Source organism: Topomyia yanbarensis, chromosome 3 (assembly GCF_030247195.1).
Source record: "Topomyia yanbarensis strain Yona2022 chromosome 3, ASM3024719v1, whole genome shotgun sequence".
Classification (NCBI taxonomy): domain Eukaryota; kingdom Metazoa; phylum Arthropoda; class Insecta; order Diptera; family Culicidae; genus Topomyia; species Topomyia yanbarensis.
In genome coordinates, this window is record NC_080672.1 from 293,595,555 (window position 1) to 293,620,194 (window position 24,640).

At 43.4% G+C, this 24,640-nt stretch overlaps 1 protein-coding gene across 3 annotated transcripts in view; it reads left to right on the forward strand.

The window, feature by feature from the left end:
* LOC131691566 (mitochondrial thiamine pyrophosphate carrier-like) overlaps positions 1 to 24,640 on the forward strand; it is an 84,510-nt gene that overhangs the window by 10,763 nt on the left and 49,107 nt on the right. For 2 of the 3 annotated variants that reach the window (XM_058978083.1, XM_058978082.1), the window contains exon 3: positions 7,810 to 8,718. The exons of the other annotated variant lie outside the window; for it this stretch is intronic. The gene's annotated coding sequence lies outside the window, so the exon portion shown is untranslated. Of the gene's footprint in view, positions 1 to 7,809; positions 8,719 to 24,640 lie in introns of those variants that run through there. 3 annotated transcript variants of the gene reach the window in all.

Genomic DNA, 24,640 nt, shown 5'->3' on the forward strand with positions numbered 1-24,640 from the left:
TTTAGGTCCCGTGTTTGTTGGCTCATTCGACAGGGATGTTTTGTGTCGCCTTGGAGTCGCATCAAACCATCGTGGGTGTATGGTACAGGTGGATGAGAGCGTTTCTGAGAATGATAAGGAAAAAGGGGCAGTTAAAGTTGGATATTGATGGTTTTTATGAGTGTATATAAGGGACATATAGAGGACATCGCGGCTTACCAACACATCTCGAACCGGGACGTTGGGTGGTCTTCCTCGGGCCCGGAGGGTGTCCATAAGCCGAGACCTGGCGGAACTGTACTCGGTGCACGCCCAGACTATGTGCTCTATATCGTGATAACCGTCGCCACAAGCGCAGATACCACTCTCCACGAGCCCAATACGTCGGAGATGTGCATCCAGCGTGTAATAGTTCGCCATGAGTCGGGACATCACACGAATGAAGTCACGACCCACATCCATCCCCTTGAACCAAGGTTTCGTCGATACCTTAGGGACTATCGAATGTAGCCACCTTCCTAGCTCCCCATTGCTCCACGAGGTTTGTCAACTTTCGAGGGTTCTCTGATGAGTAATACTGAAAAATTCGTGGCAGCAAATTGGTCTTTCAAAAACGTCACCTTCAATGGCACCCACCTTAGCTAAGGAGTGCGCCTTCTCATTGCCCGGGGTCACTGAGTTTGTAGGAGGCGGTGAACTTTTGATTGAAAATACCGAAGCCAGTGGACCCTTCGAGGTTTGATCCGTCAGTATAAAACATCTTAGAACAGTCGACTTCTCGGAATTTATTATAAAAAATATTTGGAACCACTTGTGGGCGTATGTGGTCCGGAATTCCTATAATCTCATCTTTCATGGATGTGTCGAAGAAAACAGTAGATTCAGAAGTATTTATGAAATGCACACGGTTGGGATTGTAAGAAGAAGGATTAATATTTTGCGCCATATAGTCAAAGTACAGGGACATAAAACGGGTCTGAGAATTGAGCTCAACAAGCCTTTCGAAGTTTTCAATCACCAACGGGTTCAAGATATCGCATCGAATGAGCAATCGATATGAGAGTTCCCAAAATCGATTTTTCAGCGGGAGAACGCCCGACAGGACTTCGAGACTTATCGTATGGGTCGACTGCATGCACCCTAAGGCGATACGCAAACAACGATACTGAATTCTTTCGAGTTTGATGAAATGTATGTTCGCGGCGGATCGAAAGCAGAAGCATCCGTATTTCAGTACCGACAGTATTGTTGTTTGAATTAACCTAATTAGGTCTCCTGGGTGGGCACCCCACCACGTTCCGATTATTGTACGAAGAAAGTTGATCTTTTGTTGGCATTTCTGTTTCAGATACCGAATATGGCATCCCCAAGTACCTTTCGAGTCGAACCAGACCCCTAGATATTTTACTTTGAAGACCTGAGCTATAGTTTGACCCATTAATAGAAGCTGTAGTTGTGCTGGTTCACGCTTCCTAGAAAATACAACTAGCTCAGTTTTCTCCGTGGAGGATTCGATACCCAGCTTAATAGCCCATGCAGACAAATTGTCCAAGGTATTCTGTAATGGTCCTTGTAGATCGACAGCTTTGGGTCCCGTAACAGACACCACGCCATCGTCTGCAAGTTGTCTTAACGTGCAGGAATTGTCAAGACATTCATCAATGTCGTTGACGTAGAAATTGTATAACAGGGGGCTTAGACATGAGCCCTGGGGAAGGCCCATGTAGCTAAATCGTGATGTCGATAAGTCACAATGCGAAAAATGCATGTGCTTTTCCGACAACAAGTTTAGAAAAAAAAAGTTGTTTAAAGTCGCTGAAAGACCATGCTGGTGCAGCTTCTCTGAAAGAATGTTGATAGAAACTGAATCAAAAGCCCCCTTTATATCTAGGAACACTGATGCCATCTGCTCTTTACTAGCATAGGCCATTTGAATTTCGGTTGAGAGCAACGCAAGACAATCGTACGTCCCTTTGCCTTTGCGAAAGCCAAATTGTGTATCTGACAGTAAGCCATTTGCTTCGACCCAATTGTCGAGGCGGGATAAAATCATTTTCTCGAACAACTTCCGGATACAAGATAGCATTGCGATCGGTCGATACGAATTGTGGTCGGAGGCTGGTTTTCCTGGTTTTTGGATGGCGATGATCTTCACTTGCCTCCAATCGTGTGGGACAATGTTAGCCTCAAGAAACTTATTAAATAAGTTCAACAAGCGTCTCTTGGCAGAGTCTGGCAGATTCTTCAACAAGTTGAATTTGATTCTGTCTGGCCCTAGAGCTTTATTGTTACACGACAAGAGAGCAAGTGAGAACTCCACCATCGAAAAAGGTGTTTCGTTCGCGTTATCTGTGCCGGGGCGGAATCCGGACAATCCTTCTTGGCGAAATCGAATATCCAACGGTTTGAATATTCCACGCTCTCATTAGTACTGTTTTGATTTCGCATACGTCGGGCTGTTCCCCAAAGAGTGCTCATCGATGTTTCTCTCGTTAATCCGTCGACGAACCGGCGCCAATAACCGCGTTTTTGGCTTTCATCAAACTCTTCATTCGCTTGTCTAACGTCGCGTACTGTCGAAAACTAGCGGGTAACCCGTCATTCCGGAAGGTCTTAAACGTGGCGGCCTTCTCTGCGTACACGTCTGAGCACTCTTTATCCCACCAGGGATTGGGAGAACGTTTTTGTATGTTCGCGCCGGGTACTGGCTTAGTCTGAGCTTGATTCGCGCTGTCGAGAATCAAGCCAGCCAAAAAGCTGTACTCTTCCTCCGGAGGAAGTTCTTGAGTAGATTCGATGTTGTCGGATATCGCGGCATAATCTTCCAATCGATATTTCGTGTGAGGTCATACGAAATATTGTTTCCAATGGCCTTGAGCCGTTATTGATTGAGACTACGATCGGCAGATGGTCGCTACCGTGGGGATCAGGGATTACCTTCCACGCGCATTCTAACTTTAGCGAGGTCGAGCAAAGGGATAAATCTAATGCGCTTGGGCGCGCTGGTGGGGGAGGAATCCGTGTCATTTCACCCGTGTTTAGAATTGTCATGTTGAAGTTGTCGCGAATATTGTGAATTCAAGAGGAACGGTTATCATCATAAAGGCAACCCCATTCCGTACCGTGAGAGTTGAAATCGCCTAAAACTAGTCGCGGTGCAGGCAGGGATTCTATGATGTCATGTAGCCGGCGATGCCCAATCGCGGTGTTGGGGGGAATATATATGGAAGCTATGCAAAGATCTTTGCCTTTGGTTGTTACTTGACAAGCGACAACTTCAATACCTGTTATCGAGGGAAGGTTAATTCTGTAGAAGGAATAGCGCTTTTTGATCCCCAAAAGCACTCCTCCATAGGGGGTGTCTCGATCCAGGCGAATAATACTAAAATCGTGGAAGTTGAGATCTATATCTGAAGTTAACCAAGTTTCACATAATGCAAATGCATCGCAACTTAAACTGTTTATTAAAATTTTGAAGGAATCGATTTTCGGGATGATACTTCTACAAATCCACTGTAAAACAGTGATCAAATTCGTGACCTTGTTCGATGAGTTAGCCATCGAAGGATACAATCGCTGAAAGGAGGGGCCATTTAGCAGTCAACTGCTTCAAAAATGTTCTTACTGTAGGGAGAAAAGCTAACATAAGACTTTTAATAGGATCAGTTATATTGAAAGTTTTTATTATCCAGTCCACAATGTCCGAGAGTTTGATAATTCCAGTGCCGCGATTATTCTCGAACTGAAACAGAGGAACACTTGGGATTTTTGATGTTCCGGGAAGTGCTGGGAGCTCCTTCTCTGAGTTTAATCCTCCGAGACCAGGAGCTAATTGTTTCGGTTTGGTTGCAACACTTCCAATAGATGTTTACAACGAACTTTGAGAGAGGAAATGTTCCTCCTCTTCCTATAACTTCTAGGCGCCCTAGTAGATGTTCCCTCTTGTGGGTCATCAGCCTCGCCCTCGTTAGGAGGCAAGTGAGCATAGATGTTTGTTGAGGTTGGTGGTGTAGCATTCTTTAACATTTCTGCGAAAGAATGTTTGGATCGTCCCGCAAGGGAACGTTTCAGTTTATCCCCGCGTAGTTTGTACGCGGGACATGCTGAGATATCATGCAGACTCTCCGCACAGTAAGGACTCTTTTCGGCTTGCTTACTGCACGAATCATCTAGATGATTCTCCCCGCATTTTCCACAGCGGGCCTTATTGCTACAATGGGTGGCTGTGTGACCCAATTGTTTACACTTTGTGCAATTCATGACCCGCGGCACAAACAGACGCACAGGCAGACGAACCTTGTGCAAGAGGACGTAATTTGGCAAAGCGGTACCAGCGAAGGTCAACCGATAAGAGTTTGATTGGGGGTACGTTTTTGAACCATCCCCCGCAACTACTACTGAGTGCAAACGCTTGCACTCAAGTATTTTCACTGGCTGAAGTATGCGGTCTCTAAAACGGCCAACCGCGTACTGCAGCAGATCCTCGCATGTCAAACTGTCATCGGTGACAACGCCTTCAGACTGTACTTTTACAGCTGGAATATACACGTGATAGTCCTTCGTAAAGTGCTCGCAGCAAGCAATATCGTTTGCCTGCTTTGAGTTAGTCAGAACGACCCTCAGCCTGTCTGAGCGGACCTTTTTTATTTCGGTCACAGCCGAGAACCGTTCCGTTAGGTCTTTTGAAATCTGTAATAGATTCAGCGATTTTGTTTTGGGTCGAAAGAAGACCACAAAGGGACCGGTCGAGAGCTCTGGATATTGTTTGGATCGGGGGAGAGCCTTAGGAGTCGACTCGATCTCCATTTGGCCATCCGTGGAGGAAGCCATCGACACCGTCAACGCACGGGGTCAGCACCCGCGCAGACGGGAAAAAGCCGTAAATGTATCAAAAGGGTAGATTTCACTTATCTGTATACTCGTTTCCCATGACGCACCAGTCCAGCTTAAATAGCTGGTTATTGTTCAATCCTCGCTTTACGAACAAAAGGTTGAGGAATGTGGCCTAACGGTTAACACACGCACAGAAGAAAATAAAAGTCCAAACCTCGAAGAGGCAGAGAATGGCAAAATAACCTTGAACGCGGATTACTGCACTGTTCTTTTTCCAACAGACCGAAAACAAAACACTTCTATCTCGATCGAGCGATGCGTACAGACTGAGCAATCGTTTCGTTGATAGCCGCGACCTGTTGCTTTAATTGACGCACCTCTTGAAATAAATCCAACGCACAGTTTTCAGTCTGTGATTCTGTGCGAACAGCAGCAATCGCAGGTCGCCCGGGTACAAAGCCGGCAGACTTCGATAGCAACTTGCGTTTCTTAGAAAATGCCTCAAAGTGACGATCATCGATCATGATGTCGGTGCAAGGCGAGCACATCCATAAGATGTTCCGCTGTTGTGTACAGCTAAGTGCCTCTTCTAGCGTGAGTGCAAAACACATACAGCATGATATTCGTCGGAGCAAAAGCCTTTACAGGTAACAGAATTTTCGTCCGATTCTATATTTAATAAACATTGGTTGCAGATCATTTTTCCTTTTTGGCCGAACAGTTCACACACAGCAGCAATCGGGGGATCGGTACCTAGTATTCTGGTCGTTTGTTTCAGCAGTATACGTAGGTAGTGGTGGCTGGTTATGGCACCGACATTTTTTTTCACTGCAGACACTGAACTTGATGTGGCTAATATATCTTTGGTGATGATCGTTTAGGCAAGACTATTATTCATACAGTAGCAAAATCCCTTAGTCAACATTCGTACACGTACAAAATACACGACACGCACCGTTATCAAGAATAAACCGATAGAAAAAGCACTGCAGAAAAGAGGCGACACAGCGTTACGATAAAACTTCTTATCTTCTAGTACCTGAACCGTACACTAAAAACTAAGCAACAAACTCACGGTCCGCGCGATCATTCAAGGACACACGCGAATATGCATGTGGCCCCGCGGTTGCCGAATCGAATTTGTACACACGAAGTCACATACGTTCTGGCATACGCGACAAACACGTGAACATACAAGCGCTTGAGCTTTTCGCGATCTTCCACGCACATCTACGGTTACGGTCTCACAAACTTGATAAAACCCGAAATATTTCGCGAACCAAAACATTCTCAGCGTATACAAATTTCCTTCAGTAAGACAACCTGTTTTGCTATCTTCAGAAAAGTTCATGCTACCAAGAGACCATGCTTTGGGCGTTTAAGTCGAGATTTGCAACCATTTGACACAGGATTGGTCGATTTTTTGCAGACGCGCCAACAAATTCAATATAGTGCAAGAAAAAGAGTATGCTTTTCACGTGTATCAAACATAAACAAAAATGTTGTATCCAAATGTACTTATTCTTGAATAAGTGGTTCTTGGTGCTATTGGAGAAACAGATGATCAACGAGATCAAAGATTTCGTGTGCAGCCTTGAGTGATGTATGTAAACTCTTGTCGATTTGAAGCGATCACATTCGATTCGTGGATGAATGGTTTTACGTTGTAAATGATACTGGTGTACATCGAAATTGGCGTCACACAATCTTATAATTAACAGAGGTTTGAAACGGAACGAGGGCACATTCTCCAAGGACAAATTTCGCACATGGCGACGGTTCCTGGTCAGTAACGATGCGGCATCTTAACACCTAAACTGTTGCTTGCTGCTGCTGGTACTTCCACATCTGACGACTACAAAACATGAAACGAAGAATTTTTCTTACATACTTCTTTTATGAGTAACCAACGTTCATAGTCATGCACTGGGCGGCGTTTACAAGGTTTTTACCTATATTCGCTCGCTGGTCAAATATTACGGACCAATAATTACTTTTTACAAATTCTATTTTTCTTGTTCTTTAAATTATTTATTTGTTATTTATGATCTATTTGACGGATTTAGATACGAAATTTCCCCTATTTACATTCAGATAGTGCAACAATCTAGTTATTTCGGTTAGTGCAATAGCTGAGAATCGAATTCAGCGAAAACAGAACTCCTGTATTGAAACATTCGACGTATTATACTTCTAACGAAATGGTTAAAAACCACCGAGACATTCTAGTATCTAGCAAAAACGAATATGTTTAGAAAATTGATGAACAAGACGCGACAGCTTTCACGACAACTCCCAAACTGGTGTCGAAGGGGGGAAATTATGGTTGTCTGACGTGTTCACATCGTTAGCAGTTCGTCTCGAGTTCGCACCTTATTTAATTTTTGCATCTGTCTCATTTTCTAAGCACATTGTTTTAAATTAAATTAGTTTCTTTTCATTCTCGTTGTCTCCAATCTTTAATTAGTATAAAAAAACCAGCGCCCATGTATTGGTTTTGTATGTCGTGTTTCGCCGGAATAAATGAACAAGTAACAATAAAATCGTTCACATGCCGTTCGATTTAATTAAACACAAACAACACTCCCGATTGTGGGCTGTCTGGAGCTGAAGCTGCTTTCTTTATAAACCAAAAATTTCCAAATTAATTCCACAAACAACAAATCTATCATAAATTCTCGGCAGTTGGCTGTCCAGAGCTATACATACATGATGACACGTCAGACAGTTGCATAGATCGTATCACTCATCAAGGTGAATACGGATTTGTGCAACTCTTTATCCCATCCCACTAACAAAACTCCGCCTTCTAAACGCAGGAAATGTTACACTAACATTCCTTTCCTTGCCCTATAAGTGTAATGGCGTAGCCGACGCCGCTATTGGCATTTCAAAGTATAGAGCTCTCAAGACATGCACAGACTCAGTCGACAACTTCCCATCAATAATTGTTATTACATTATTTAAATTACAAACAAATCTTGTTTACACTTTCAGCTTTTTGGATATCAAACACCGTCTGTTACCTGTTTATCAACGGAAGAGATTTGATGTTCGTTTTGCCGTTCTGCACGCCGTATTCCTGTATTGTACATAGCCAGCCAACTGGAGAAAGAAAACAACAGTACTTATTCTATCCCAATACGCAATGATATTGTGCTTTCGATACGAAACCGGGATGTAGCTATTGCTCAGTGTCAATTAACCGTTGAATACTAGTAGTATGTAGTAAGTTTTACAGTTGACACGTATGATTGAGTTATATATATTTTAAAAAATTATTTATATTGAGCTGTGGATGCTTTCGATGACTGTTTTTAAACTGAAAAATGGGTCAAACACACCGGTAGAAAGTAATAGAGCACTAGTAGACCTGACATAGAAACTGCTAACAGTACATTAAGTTTAGCTTAATTGTTAAAAGAAAAACGAACGTTTCAGGACATTTGTCCAGTTCAACATGATCCTAGATAGAAAATATTTATAATTCGAACGACGCTCTCAGTAGCCTGCTCAGTTTTATTTATTTCAACCCTTTATCGAATTTCGTATCAGCAAAGATATTATTCGTCCTAGTATGTTCAAACGTTGACGCAGTAGATTGGTATCCGCTAAAAAAATGTGTTTATTTTTTCGACTGGCAAAGAGAGCAAACGAAACACGTATTAATCCAGCAGACTTCCATTAACGCGATAAGTGAACGAGTATTGTCGAACAACTAATGGTCTCTGTGTAGCTCAACTGTTAAAATACCAAATAGAACCTTAGGTTTATTATGAAATCGAAGCGACAACAGGAGAGGCAATAATATGCTTGTAGAATTAGGAATAAGCTAAAACAGTGAACGATTATTTGGAACATATTGGAACGACAATAAAATATGATGGAATTAACAGCACTTACGAAGTCACTTTGTATTCGTTTTAATATTTTTAATTTTTACAACTGAACATATCGAGAGTTAGTCCCGGACCCGTGAGTTTTGACGTAGGACTACGCCTTTGTTTTCGAGGAGTGGCAGCACTGGCGAATCGCCCGGACGTGTTGTCATTAACGTCCAATATTTTTCAAATTTTTTCAGTGATATTATTCAACAGAAAAATGAAGTCAATCGTTTAGTAGGTAGTTTTTCCTGTTGAGTTATGTGTTAGTAGGTTGAAATATCGCGAGAAAAGTGTGATTTTGCATAGAAATTTGTCGTCATAACTTTGCCATTGAAGTATGTGAAGCAAGACGCGAAATTCGTTCCGCTTAGCGCCTGCAGCGCCGCCTGGACCTGAGTAGCTGATGCAACAATTTGGAGGATGGAGGAAAAATCTTCACAGAAATCTCATGAATTTATTTATTCAGAGTTGGTGAGATCGTTTCATGTCATTTTTCAATGCTTGTCTACCTTCATAAATATTTTCCTTTTTGTAAATACGTGCCAGAATCAAAAATATTTTTCATTCTGGGAGTGCGAATATATTGCAAATATCCAATTGATACGTGGATGTATTCGTGCGGGGCTTATTGTACATGAAGGCGGCCTCAGAATGTACGTGTAGGAACAGCCATTCTTGAAGAAGGTCGTTGGATGTACAATAGAGCTGTCGCTATATCTATACATATGTATCATTACATAGATGCAGACAAGTTTCTTCCATAAAAGCACTGCAGGACAGTGGGAAACGGATACACACACCCACAATGAAATGGAGAATAAACAGCAACTAACATAAACGGAGCAGGCACGGCGAATCCGTTCGCCAAAGGTGGGTTAGTGAGGTCACCACCACCAGCAGCAACTGAACTCATTCAGTAAGAGCAGAAGGTGGAGAAGCAGCAGCAACAGCAGCAGCCGCAACAACAGCCAGAGCAGAGCGGGATGAACTACACCCCACAGAAGCCAAAAGTAGTGGCAGCGAAGCACTTGGTGGAGGAGCTCCACAAGTTTGCGGATGCGAGAAACAATGACCATAAGGACATTAAAGAAATGGTCATCAGAATCCGAAAGGTACTACTTGTGGTAGGTAATCCTAGAAAAGAAAATGATTACTAAAGACTTGCTTTATATTATACTTACCTTAGATTATTCAGCAGCAATAAAAATAAAAAAAATACAAGCTAAACGAAGCGATTACATCGCGACTCAAAAATTAATAACAAAAAAAAAATGATGACAGTTTGGATATTGAGAACCCTTTATCAGAGTCCATAAATAAAATTCGCGCCAAGGAACCTAATCACAATCGACTACTCGTTTATCTCTGCGTATCGTAAGCGGTCCTTACACGATTAATACATTTGACAATACTATTGGAAAAAATATTGATGATGTAATGAAAATTCAAGATTGGCGATATGCATTCAAATAAGTTTGACATGTTGCTAGAAATTGCGTCAGTAAATCGAGTGTACTTATCGTGCAAGATCCACTATACAGATAATATTACAAATCAATATACTGCATGTGTATGTTTGCACATTGCGTATGCAGCGTTATACGAATCTCGAATTGACTCTGTTTTTAATGAGTGTAGCCAACTGTTTGGTCGCTGCGCCCCGAATAGTCATGCGTGAGACCATCATCGTAAACGGTACTTTTGTGTCAGGCAGGTTGCAATGGAAGTGAGTGTCAAAATGAGAGTGTATGGCCGGATTGGGAATGGGGGAGAGCTTGGTGAGAGGGAAAGAATGAGAATAACGGGATGAACGGAAAAACAATTCATCAGAAAAAGTAGGCTATGGAATATAATTTCTTTCTTTCGGAAAATAATTTGTCAGCGTACGGACGTGATTTGTAAAACCGGTCATAAATTTTGAAAAATAAAATGGCTGACCAGCCGAAAAAGAAAAATCACGACAATGGCGCGGTGAAAACTCCCGAAACGTAAGTATAGAACATTTGAGATATTGCCAAAACTGAAAAGGTTTAAATTTTATGTGCGAAAGGTCACATGAAAAAAACCACTATATTGCTTGCGACAGGTCGAGCAAATGATATAAAATATATTACATAAGTCATTTGGTTTCCAACCAATGAGGTTATAGATTTATGTGCGATAGGTCACATAGCAAAAACCACTGTATAGCTTGCGACAGGTCAAGCTGTATATAAGGTCAAGCTTTTTAAATTTGTTTTAAAATCGTTTATTCCTTCATTGAGTGCGACGGATTTGTTTGCTTGCGACAGGTCAAGCGAGCTAAAAAAAGAGGTAATTAAATTATATATAAATGTATATGCAGCCCTTGGTGCGATAGGTCACTTAAAGGTTCAATGTCGAATAGATTCAATAGAGCAAGGTTGGAATGATAAAATATTGGGAAGGCTTTAGTGTTCAGAAAGCTTTTGTGCCACTGGTCAGACAGTTGTTAGACTTGATTGATAATTATTCATACATGTTATTAACCCTCAAAAAGGCAACCGGGTCCCAGAGGCCCGGCACGTTACAATTTTTTAGTTACAAAAAAATGTGTATGCAGTATAAGCTTGGGCATGTAAATTTTGATAAGTAGCTTCGAAATCTATAACAAAAATAAAGAATTGTGAAATTTTCATCTATGGAGTGATGCGCAGCTATGTTTGAATTTTTTACATGCACAAAAAGGCAAGCCGGGCCTGGCAGGCCCGGTGTGCATGCAATATTTACTAGGAATACCACGAGTTTTATACATTAATATTTATCTGAAAAAAACATTTTGATGAGTTCAACTTCATATTAGCAGGTATTTTTTCATGTTTTTATTGATTTTATCTTTTTACCTTTTCTTATAAGAATTTTTTTTTTGAAAGTTTGAGCGAATTCTATACATTTCTTTTATAGGAAATGTAAAAATAGCATACGATAATGACGTGTGTCATATTTTTTTGGGTAAATACTTTTATTTCACCCACTGTGGTCTACTTGACAATTATTTGGATACAACATAACCTAACTCTGTCGTTATTGTCTATTTTTGTTGTCTATTCTTTGTGTTATAGTTGTCGTAATTATTCAAATTGTAGGATCTAAAAGCAACAAAAAGTTGAAATGGTTATAAGACGATATGCACATGTTTTCAATCGTCTCAAAGAATCTGAAATAACGGAAGAAATTCGAGCAAATTCAACAGCAGACGATTCCGAAACTGATTTGCAAAGCGAGGAAGAATGTGTGAATGATATTGCTTCCGTCGATAAATCTGATGCAGACTCGGAAGAAAAATCTGAATATGTACTCCGGTTATGCATCAGAAGAAATTAATAGCAACCCAGAAACATTTATTAGTCGTGTTCAAACGAAATGGAATTCAGAACCCTCACCTTATGGAAAAAATTGACCTTTTTACATCCATCGCCTTATACGCTGAAATCGGGATTTGCTGCGTGTTCGTACTCATCATCCTGTAATTCCGGAACCGGAAGTCGAATCATTTATAAATTCAACAGCAGCCAATGGGAACGCTGTACCTTTCATTTGAAACCAAGTTTGTAAAAATCTGTAAAGAATTCGCTGAGAAATAGGTATGACATTATCTTAGGAACTTGGTAAGTTCCCCCAGGGCATCAAGAACCGCCATAGTTGGCCAATGTAGTCGAAGTGCCTTCGGTGGGTCATTAATGATCTAGACATGCAAAGTCAAGTAATGTTGCACATATTTTAATATATATTGCATCATTTGGACATCATGGTGGTATCAGTTTCTATGGAAATTTGCTGTGTGGTTGTACTCTTCAACACGTAACTCCAGAACCGAAAGTCGGATCAATAAAAAAAAATCAATAGCAACCGATGGGAAGGCTGTACCTTTCATTTGAGACTAAATTTGTACAAATCGGTCCAGCCACCTCTGAGAAAAATCGGTGAGATTGTTTGCCACATACATACATCCATACATACATACAAACATACACACACACACATACAGACATTTTACGATCTCGACAAACTGAGTCGAATGGTATAAGAGATTTGGCCCTGCGGGTTGAAATTTCGACCGATTGCATAACCTTTCTATATGAGAACGGCAAAAAGGAGCTTGAATTTAGACGGGCCTGAGAGGCCCGGCTTGCCCTTTAATGTTAGGATTTTAGCTTGCCTTCACAAGGGTTAAAAGTTTTCGTATGTAATTTGGATAATGAGCGTATGCATTGTTGCACTTATTCCAGAAATGAGGATGCTAACGGATCAGCAACGACCGCGCAAAAAAAAAAATCGAAAGTCTGTTAAATTGGAGAATTTGACCAAGAAACTACAAGCAGAGAAAGCAGAAATGATGGAGCAGCTTAAGCAACTGCAAGCGAAATCGCAGATATGAAAACCGTTAGAAAGGCGAACCCAACCGCTATCGAGACAACCGAGAAAGATGACGTAGAAGATCGTAGTTTTGAATTTGAGATATTGCCGAGCGCGTCAAGCACTCGCCATGCAAGATCTGTTAATTTGGAGGAGTCTCGTTTCTTATCTTCAGTGCACCAGTTGTCTGTATCATCAATTGTGATTCCAGAATGTAAACCGATAGAAAGGGATGCCGAAATACACCGGCGTACATTTGAAATGTGGAGGGACTTACTTATAGATTGCATGGCTTTAGCTGGAATTGAAGACGAGGTGACAAAATTCATTGTCTTCAAAGTTAAGGCAGGTCCTCGCTTGCTTACAATTTTCAAAAATACAAACTCTGATACTGAGGCTCCTGACGCAACCACCAGTCCTTTCTCGAATGCACTCCACCGACTCAAACTATATTTTGGATCCGGGTCGGACGTTATGTTCCAAAGGCGTAAACTGGGTTTAATGGAACAAAGACCAGAAGAATCAGATCTGGGTTTTATCACTAGAGTTGGGGAAACAGCACAACTTTGTGATTTCGACAAAGAAAAAGAATTCGAGGAAGTTATCAAGACGATTGCCGAACATGCTAAATGCAAAGAAGTGAGAGTAACAGCTCTTAAAATGGTCAGCCGGAATGGAAAATTTACAGATCTTGTTGACAAAATTCGAGAAATTCAGGCAATCCGTATGAACGAAGAGTTTTTCGCCGCTAAGCATGGACAACGTGAATCAACAAGTAAATCGGCAATGCTAGCTCCGGTTAGGGCTGAACCACCCAAGCAATGGACACAACGACGGAACCTTACGCAAAGAACCGCCAATCGATATCGTCCGTACACACAGAACAACCCACGTAGCAACCAACGTTTTGGCCAAGCAGGATGGCATTTGAACAATCGGGATTCATCCACAAGAAACACTGATGAACGAAACGAGCACCGTCGGGCTGATAGGTGTTGGAGGTGCTACAGCTTTTTTCACTTGCCATCAGAATGCGGAGCTACAAACCTTGTTTGCCGAAAATGCGGTCAGTTAGGACACATCCAGAGAGCTTGTCGCCAATCATCTGCTAGCAATCTGAAGCGAGAGGCAACGTCGGAGATTTCTGAAATCGAAGCAAAACTTTCCAAAAGCGAGGCGGTTGATGAGAAGGAAGCAGATCTAAAATCAGTGGAACAAGTGAGTGATTAATTCGTAAATTTACCTTTCACATAAATGGCATATTCACATGCCTTAATTCATATTTTTCCTTATCAGTGTTTTTGTAAATTGTAAATCAGTTACTCAGAATATCAATTATAATATATGAATAAATAAATGGCAAATCATAACTGTTTGTTAAAAATTAAAAAAAAAGCCCCAGGTGTAATTTACGCAAAAAAAAGAATAAGAAAGCGAAAGCGAGTGATCGATACGTAATAGCAACAATCGCAGCTAATATGGAAGGTTCTATAAAAGCATCAGTAGCTGGCATGGAATGCGATTTCCTCGTCGACTCCGGTGCTGAAGTGAACACTATTGTCGAAAAATTCTACTGGATATTAAAAAATGATGACAGATACAACAGCGGACTACATAATATTCGAGAAGGATCAGACATATCTCTGAAAGCATACGCTTCGATGGGCGAAATCGACGTACTCGCCACATTTGAAGCATTCCTGTTCATCTCCAAAGATCGACCGGTGCATCTGGAAAAATTTTATGTCATTAAGGATGCTAATCGCTCGCTGTTGGGCATATCTACTGCCATAAGGTATAGTGTACTGATGGTAGGAGTTGATGTACCCGTTCGTGTTCAAGATTGCGATAGAAATCCAATCAATAATGGAATCGTAGCGTCGATCGAGTTTAGTGAGCCGTTCCCCAAATTTAATATTCCACCTGTAAAAATCAGCTACGACAGGTCCAGGGCGCCATGTAGAAACATATTTTCAAATATTCCGGAAGCCATCAAACCGTTGGTAAGAAAAAGACTGAACGAGTTAGTCAGTACCGATATAATCGAGCCCGTTCGTGATGGTATGGATATGTCCTTTTGCTCTTCGATGTTAGCTATTCCAAAGGGCAAACAAGACATTCGCCTTGTCATCGACCTCAGAGGCCCAAATCAATACATAGAGAGAACTGCGTTTGCTATGCCCACACTCGAATCAATGATGGCAAAATTGAATGGCGCCACTTGGTTCTCAACAATTGATTTATCTAATGCTTTTTTTCATATAGAGGTAGATAAAGAATCCCGGCATCTTACGAATTTTTATACAGAATTTGGAGTATTTAGATGTGTTCGTCTACCCTTTGGATTGTGCCGAGGCGAGGACAAGATCCTCGCCAGGAGACGGAAGACCAGGCGGGCCCAAAAAGCAGACGCTCGAGGATGCTGTGGCTGTTGCCGAAGAAAAAGACGACACCCAACAGGAAGAAAGCTGAAGTACCGTTGTAGGTTGGAAGGAGAAGCACGGAAAACAGCAGAAGAAGAAGGAAGAGCAAAAAAGGGAACAGAAGCCGAAAGGAAAACCTTCGGCCCGTCAGAAGGCGCCAAAAGGAGATGCACTGATCGTCGAAGCGAACGATACAAAGTCCTACGCCGCTCTTCTCAAGAAACTGAAAGAGGACCCAGAGCTGAAGGAGTTGGGAGAGAACGTCGTTAGAACGAGGTCCGCTGAAGAAGGATCCTTCCGTCAAGAGCTCGACCTACCGCGAGCTCGTCGCTAAATCCTTGGGATGCGAAGCGAACGTGAGAGCCCTGTCGCAGGAAGCCGTAGTCGAGTGCAAGGGTCTAGATGAGATAACGACCGTTGAAGAACTGAAGCGTGCACTGATCGAGCAATGCAAACTGGATATACCAACGACGATCCGGATTTGGAAATCGTATGGAGGAACGCAAACAGTGGCGATTCGACTACCGGTGGCCGCTGCCAGCAAGCTGGCGGAGACCGGCAAGATAAAAGTAGGATGGTCGGTGTGTTCGCTGAGTCACTCCGCGAGTTTTCAAGCAGATGGAGCGATGCTTTGACCTTTGACCTGGCGAGGAACTGCAAGGGCCCCGACAGGTCTGCATTGTGCAGAAAGTGCGGAAAAAAGGGGCACGCTAGAGACTGCACGAAGCTTCCAAGGTGCTTGATCTGCAAACCGGAAGACGGAAACGACCACATGACGGGAGGCTTCAAATGCCCTGCGTACAACTGTTGTGGCAGTCGACAACAGAAACGAAGTGCGACATTGTAATTATTGCAGAGCCGTATCGTGTTCCTCCCGATAACGGTAACTGTGTGGTGGATAGTGCAGGGATGGATGCAATACAAGTGATGGGCGGTTTCCCTGTCCAAGAGGTGGTGGATAACACACACGAAGGCTTCGTGATCGCCAGGATCAACGGCGTATTCGTCTGTAGCTGATACGCTCCCCCAAGGTGGATACCAGAGCAGTACAATCGGATGCTGGACTAACTGACTCGTTAGTCGGAGATTGTTATAGGAGGAGACTTTAACGCTTGGGCCGTGGAATGGGGTAGCAGGCTGACCAACGCAAGAGGTTACAGCCTACTGGAAGCACTGGCAAAGCTGAACGTAAGGCTGTGCAACGAAGGTTCCGCTAGTACATTCCGCAAAGACGACCGGAATCCATCATAGACAATATGAAGAGATGGCTTTTTGGTCACGGGTTTCATACGACAATATCTATATTTCGTCTAATACCAACGTTTCGAAGGTCTACGCCTTCATCTTCAGGGCAAAAAACGGTAACAGTATTATCTTAGTCAAGTTATTTTGGACATTTAAACAGGAAACACAGAACGCAAATCTACAACAGAAAAACCCCGCGCACATCCGATGGCTAAGTGGCAGCAAGTGTGGGACAACGCGGAGAAAGGAAGGTAGACCCATCGACTCTTCCCAAATGTGTCTGCTTGGGTACATAGGAAATATGGAGAGGTGAACTTCCATTTGACGCAGTTTTTGTCAGGGCACGGATGCTTCCGGAAGTACCTGCATCGGTTTGGACACGCTTCGTCACCCCTTTGCCTGGAGCGTGTGAACGTGCAAGAGACACCGGAACATGTGGTCTTCGAATGCCCTAGATTCGAGGAAGTCCGAAAGGGTATGCCCGGTGTAGAATAATATCCGAGTTGATCTCGGTAAAGCTGGGAGCTAAATGGCCCAAGGAATCGGGTATCGGTATCGGGGGAAATTCCTCCTTCGGAGAACTATCGGTCGGAGGAGGGTGAGTTCATCGTTGGGGACTATCCAAGTAGATCGTGATCCAAGGCCGGGAGCTGAATGACTCACGGAAACATGAGCTAAATGCCTCAACAAATTGTCACCTAAACCGCTCACGGGGACGAGAGCTAAACGGTGATGTCATAGATGGAGACAAGAAGCAAGAGAAGAATCGAGAGTTAAATCAAAGCTCAAAGGAGTCACTCCATGAACCAAGCGAGGCTCCGAGATAGAGCAGAAGAAAGAGGTGCGACGAAAGCACAACGAGCCCCTCCCCCACGAAGTAATACGATGACGTAGTTCCGTGGAGAAAAAGGGCGTAAAAAGTAAGAAATGTTTTTAGTGGTTGGGCACGAACGTGACTCGTAAGTCCTACACAGTGCCAATACACTACAGGCCAGGCTTTTGAAGCTTTTTCAACCTTACTATAAAAAACACACACACAGGAGTACGTCTTTGTTTTCGATATGGGGGTGCTTTGCAAATTCAACAAAAATCACGGTCTAGTGATCGCGTGCCGAACCCAAATCGAAGTACTGCGCATTGTCAACACTATCTATTTTGTCTGGGTTCCCGGAAATTTCGTATTACTGGAAATAAATGGGCTGACGAATTGACCAAGGTAGGTGCATCGATTGACTTCGTTGATCCTAAGCCCGTCTTGCGAATTTCGACAAGTTGGATAAGAGAAAAAAATACGGTCTTGGGGTTCCTCCGAGTATCGCAATTATTGGAGAAATCTACAAACGTGTCGCCGGCCAAAATCTTTTCTAGAACAACCGTGCATTTTTTTGAAACTCCACTGCGGTATGCTCATCAGGAGTTTAACCGGCCCCTGCAAACTCAATTATCACATGGCATCTATTTAGCGCGCTGAGTCATTTTCTTGTGATCTTTGTGAATCCAACCACGGAATTTCATATCATCTGATATGCTGTAGCGTGCACCAAACGTACCTACGTAACTGTCTGCTATAGCGCTTATCCCGGATGTCAGAACAAATGATTTAAGCGCCACCTCTTACGAGGACCACTTGTCATATTCTAGGTTGCCCGACCAGAAACCAAACCCCAGGGCGGGCTAGTTTACTAAAATTTGGGGGAAATGTAACGGCTGACGCAAAGCCGAAGGGTGCTCCGTCTCGCCGGACGATACCAAACAATAACCAAAGAGTTCGCAACTAATTTACACCAACTCGTGGTTCTCATCACTGGCAGAATCCCTATTAAACTACCAAATAACTAGCCAGCTTCAGAAACCAGAGTGGGGACTGTTTTCCCGAGCAGTCCTACCCAGAGTACAAACGAAAAATTACCAGAAACGAACGCGAAACATGAGACCCTTTAATTCGACAAAACTACAAAAACATCCCTTCAAACACTAAAACATCTTTTTTAGGAAACGCAAACTAACTTTAAACATTTATTTAACAAACTAACATTAATTCTTCTTTAAACTAATAATTCCCTACATTTCTTTGCCGGCTTAGGGCCCTAGAATGTGCGGGTGGAGAATCTATTCCACGCTATAAAAATTGGTATTTGGCTCGAGCTATTGTCACCCAGCGCAGGGAATCTAGGCGTTTACTCACTCTTTATCTATATGCCGACCATCTCCCACTGCTTTCCCAACGCCGACGACTGCTGGTGACGCACTGCTTGCACCAAATTCGATTGCTGCTACTAAGTGACGGAACGGCTGTTTTGCGCTTTCTAGCGGCAAGGCTGTTGTTGAGGTCCTAGCACGGGTTTAGGATAATTGCTGGTAGTGTCGGACCTCCGGACAGCGTACCAGCATCAAAATACGGATGTTATGGATCCGGTCGACGGTGTTTAGCGCTGCCGCATGACGCACGTGGCGACGCTTCTATGTCCGAGTTTTTGCTGCAACGGACGCAATCCCTCGCTATGAACCTTTGATCGAGAGTGTGGTGGCAGGAGGTGGGATGATCTTTGCTGGCGGTGCGGTGCAAGATGAGAAAGGTGGGAAAAGACACTTTTGAGTGTATTAGTTCTATACTTGCAAAATTAAGCATGGCGGCCGGGGCCCTTGAAGTGAACATAAACATCCGAACGAGCATCCTGATTCTTTGGCGCACAATGAAAAGTGAGAAAAGGCCGAGCTTCACCTCGGATCTACCGATTAGAACACTTTTAGGAACACCTTTAACCTCGAAAAAAAACCGATAAAATTAACGTTGACCGAACCGAAACAAAACTTATGGCAACAGAAAGACCCACTACGTCACTTGTTTGTGCTTTTCTTCTTCATATCCTCTTGTTTTTTGGCTTCATCAATGAAAAATGAAAACCACATGTCAAAAAAAATGCGGTCGAACATGGTCAGGCGATTTAAAAAGTTTGACGTTTGACTCAACTCGCCTGTGCTAATTGCCCATAGGAACAAATGCAATTTGCGGATGCGATTTAAAGGCAATTTCAATACTTAGACAAATTTTCTGGCGGCTGAAATGGACTTGGTTGTTTTTCGCGTTTTTCAAACATTGCGGCTCATGTTTGGTTTAAGCTTGAAATTTTTTTTGAACAATTGGTGTGTTTTCACTTGTACTTTGATGGTCTAGTGCACTTCATTTAGCCAACAAATGTGGCATATTGTGGAATCGTGTGTATGTATAGTAGAACAAGATCTCTGACTTAAAGTCTTAATGAACGTCAGATTGTGATAAGTTTTGAAGTGCAATACCAACTTCACCATTGCTTCTTCCTATAATTTGGTAGTGATTACCTAGTATACTGGTAAGTATTGTAACCCGCCAGGGTAACAATTTTGCACTGGGTGGAAATATACCCTTTTTTGCGTATACACTCCGTAGAGTGTATTGTTTACGTAAAATTATGCTCACCGCTGTTCGGTACCGTTCACATTTAGTTGTAAATTTTTGTTCATTTTCGCGTTTGTGAACGGTTTTACTCGTACAGATAGGTTAGATAATTTTTGTTTTACGTTTGTGAATTAGTAACATAGGGTTTAGGTAGGTCTCCGCTCTCCTCTCGCTGTAAAAGTGATTGCTAACTATGCTGTACCATGGCAATGACAGCTATGCGGCGGTGTGTTTTTTGGTGGTTGTGTGGTGGAGTGAAAAAGGCGGCCATCGAGATGGACAGAAAGTGACGGACCACGGCAACGAAAAGACGTCCAGAAAATTATTGTTTTTATTTCGGGACAGTTTCCCGCCACCGTAACGAACGTTCAGTGCGCGTGTGCGACGGTCGATTTCCGTCGAAAGTGCCGGTCCGTGGTCCGGGTGCTCATTTGTTTAGTGGTGCTGGATCGCCGTCGGGGGAAGCTAATTCCCAAGGAGCTTTCGCTTCCCCGGCTAACCGTTAAGGATCCGACGCACCCGCCCCTCTCGCTGCAGAGGATAAGTCGAACGAGCCTTGCTCTCCTCTGCAGCTAACAGCCAAGGAGAGGGAAGCAGGTAGGACAACGGCTCCACCTGGGAAGAACACTGCGGTGTCTTCTGGGATTCCTTGCGGGGAGCAAGTGGATCCGGTGATTAGTCACCAACGTCGCTAGGGAGGTTCCAACAAAGGAGCCAAGCTCACCTCCCTAGCTAATTGTCAAGGACCGCTGCCGGAGCAGCCAACGTTCAAAGGAGAACGCGGCCGTTGTTGTCCCGGCCGGTCGGAGGAAACCGCCCGCCTTTCCGCCAGCAGTAGCAGATCACCAGCAGCAGCAGTAGTTGAGAGAGTAGCGGAGAATAAAAGTCGGTAAATTTAATAATTTATTTTGTTTGTTTACTTTTTTTCTTGTGAAACGAAAATCCGAAATTCTGTAGAAGCACCTAGGCCGCCCTGAAACGAAGGGTACGCCGGGCAAATAAGAACCCGAGTAGCGGGCAAACCCCTACTTACATTTGGCGCACAGCGCAAAACACTGAAAAAAATATTTTCCTATTTTGGAAAATATTTTTTTCTTCCGGAGTGTGGGGTGCTTCTACTAAATAGAGGATTTTCGTAGAACAGTGGTGAGGTTTCTTCCGCAATATTGTTCCGCGGTCGTATTATTTATTTATTTACATTTTTGGTATTGTTTTTTGATTTTTGCATTTTCTTTTTTTGTCCGAATTTGTGGATTGCGTTGTTTGTGTTTGGTCTGCCGGACGAGTAGTTTGAAGGTTGTTGTTATTATTCGGTTGCGGTGGCCAATCGCCTTGAATTCTCAATCCGGTTTGAGACATTTTTGGAACAGCTTGATTTCCTGAAATTTTAAGGGAATCGTTAGTGGGCGAAAAATCGAAAATAATACCGTGCCAGTACTTACATGCTTTGTGTCTTGGTGATTTCTTCCAATATAGCGCAAGTTATGATGGCGTTGGAGAAATTCAACCAAGCGTGTGTGTTCATGCGCGTCGATCATTTGCATTTCGATGAGCTGGATTTTGAGTTGCTATCTCGAAGCATTTTTATCTCTTCTGATTCGGATCTTTCGGGTGTCCAGCGGCAGCGGCGTCTTCGGGGAATTTTGTCGCATGAGCGGTCGTCTCGGAGGGAATTAGTACGCAATTTCCGGGGTAACGTGGGTGAAGAAAAGGAGATCTGCCTTGGTAAATTACTAACAATCAAGGAAGATCTCCAGTACCTGTGCCCAAATAAGGAGATTTACCGAACACGGTTGCTTCATTTGGGGTCTATGCTCCAGGTTATCCGAAATTATGCGGCAGGGGAGGTCAACCAGGAAATTTCGGGGTTGCTGGAGGAAGTTCTAGCAGTTTATGCCAGTCATTTCAGTGACGAACAGGCAGCACTTCCTCCCGACAACCAAGAAGGGGAGGATGGAGAAATTTTGGGAGATTTGCTGAGTACAGACGTACCTGCAATTCCACAGGGATCCAATCTTTCCGATAACGAAGGATCTCTTTCCAAACAGCTCGTAGGAGACGACCTGTTGCGTGTCTTGTGCGAGATGAGGGACGAGATTCGACAATTGCGACAGCAATCCGACGATAATAAAGCCCTAGCGTCTCAGGGGTCTGATGCTTTTTCAAAAACTACCGAAACGCTAATGGGCGGGATTGCTTCACTGTCAACAATTTCGTCAGTTTTGAGAAAGACGGTTCAAGAAGTTGTCCCACTTCGTGAATCCGTGAATGAACTTCGGGCACTAGTACATCAGAAGGAAAGTGCTTCCGAGAAGGATCTGCAGACCGATCTGGAAGATTTGCGTTTGATGGACGTACCCGATTCATTTGATGCACCAGAGATTCCTCGCCCAACACTGGCGCCCAGTCCCGATCAATTTGTGTTGAAGCGAGGATTCTCGGGCCAACAAAATCTATGTCCATCACTTCCTATCGAGAAACCGAAACAGAATACTGGATTCACAGCCCCGTACCAAACTCAGAACCAGCCTTACGTTCCTGAATTGACCGAACAGCTGGCGGGACCATCATATCCGAACTTTTCGATATCCACCCATGCGGGAAACGGATCGATGGTGGCCCCCAGGAATTACTCGCGAAACCCGCAACGCGTCGCTGATTGGAAGATTCGGAAGTATGCTGGAACTGATGAAGGAACTGGACTTAATGAGTTTTTGGACACCGTAGCAAATTACGCTACGTGTGAACAAATGTGCGAAGAAGAACTTTTCAATTCTGCGATGCATCTGTTCACTGGCAATGCTTTGACCTGGTATCAGGCTATGCGTGCGCAAAACCGGTTGTTTAACTGGAACCATCTTGTTTGCGAGCTCAAGGTAAATTTCGTACATCCTGAACTTGATGCTACGCTCAAAATGAAGGCTCTCCAGCGCCGGCAGATACGTAACGAATCTTTCCAGGAATATTTCCTGGAAATGGAAAAAATATTTCGTGCTATGACGGTTCCAATGGCACCGAGCGAAAAGCTCGACGTGCTGAAGCGGAACCTGAAAGCCGACTATAAACAAATGCTAATCCTCAGGCCAGTGAACACGCTTTCAGAATTGATGAGTCTTGGTAAATCGATCGACGCCTCCAAGACGCCGATTTATCAGAAAGTTTTCGGTTCTTCTCGGGAAGTCGCTGCTTATTCTGACAATCCACCACAAAACAAACAAAAACATAATAATCAAAACCAAAAGGGAGGTGGACAGAATAACGACAACGCAAAATCCAAAACGTTTTGGAGCAAGAATGCCAAACCGCCAGGTCTTGATTCAAACAAGCCTCCTGACAACCAGAAAAAGAAACAGCAAGGGAATCAGGACGGAAAGAATCTCGAGGGAAACAATCAAAAACCAATCGAACCACCGCAGAAACCTATAATGTGTCTGGAGTATTTGGTGGAAAAGCATCGTCCTCCCGTGCTCGGCGTCTGCTACAATTGTGGAGACAAAGGACATGAATTTGAGGAATGCCGGAAACCAAATCGGGTCTTCTGCATCGTGTGTGGTTTTAAAGGATTTGAACTGAAGTCGCAGTTGGCAGTAAAGCAGCGCTCCAAAGAACAACTAACAATCCATCCCCAGATTTACGACAGTTTTCGACCGGCTCGTGATGAGGACTATGATAATTCGTTGTCTGTCGAAACCATCGTCCTTGACGACCCGTTCGATAACCGTCCATTTGCAATTGTCGCTGTGTACGGCAAATCCTTCAAAGCCTTCCTCGACAGTGGTAGTAACGCCACAATTATAACTAAAAAGCTATACCGAAAGTTTTCGAAAAGTCCCTTGAAAAGGTTGGAACGACCATTCGAACTACGTTCTGCAAATGGTCAATCCTTACCAATCATTGGACAAGCGTATCTCCCGTATACTTTTCAAAATTTGACAAAGGTCCTATGCACTCTTGTAGTAGAGCATCTGACCGTCAACTCCATTCTAGGTATGGACTTTTGGCGCGCCTTTGGGATTTCTCCTGAGATACAAAACTGTGCTCTGTTGAACTCAGGTCAGGAATCAGAAGACGATGAAGAAGATGAAGTACCGCGTGAGTCGATATTCACTTCGGAACAGTTAGCGTACGTAGAAGAAGTAAAGAAGTGTTTCCAGGCAGTAGAGCCCGGAAAGCTAAGCCCAACCTCATTCACAGAGCACAGGATTGTCATCAAAGATGAATTCCAGGGTGCGGCACCCGTTTGCCGATATCCTTATCACATGAGCCCAAAGAAACTGTCAAAGGTCTGGGAAGAGGTTGACCGATGGCGGTCTATGGGAATTATCGAGGAGTCTGATTCGGATTGGTCGCTTAATATTGTGGCGGTCACGAAACCAGACGACTCAATCCGCCTTTGTCTAGACGCTAGGCCTCTCAATGAGCGTACTGTACGGGATGCATACCCTCTGCCCCACCCTGGGCGAATA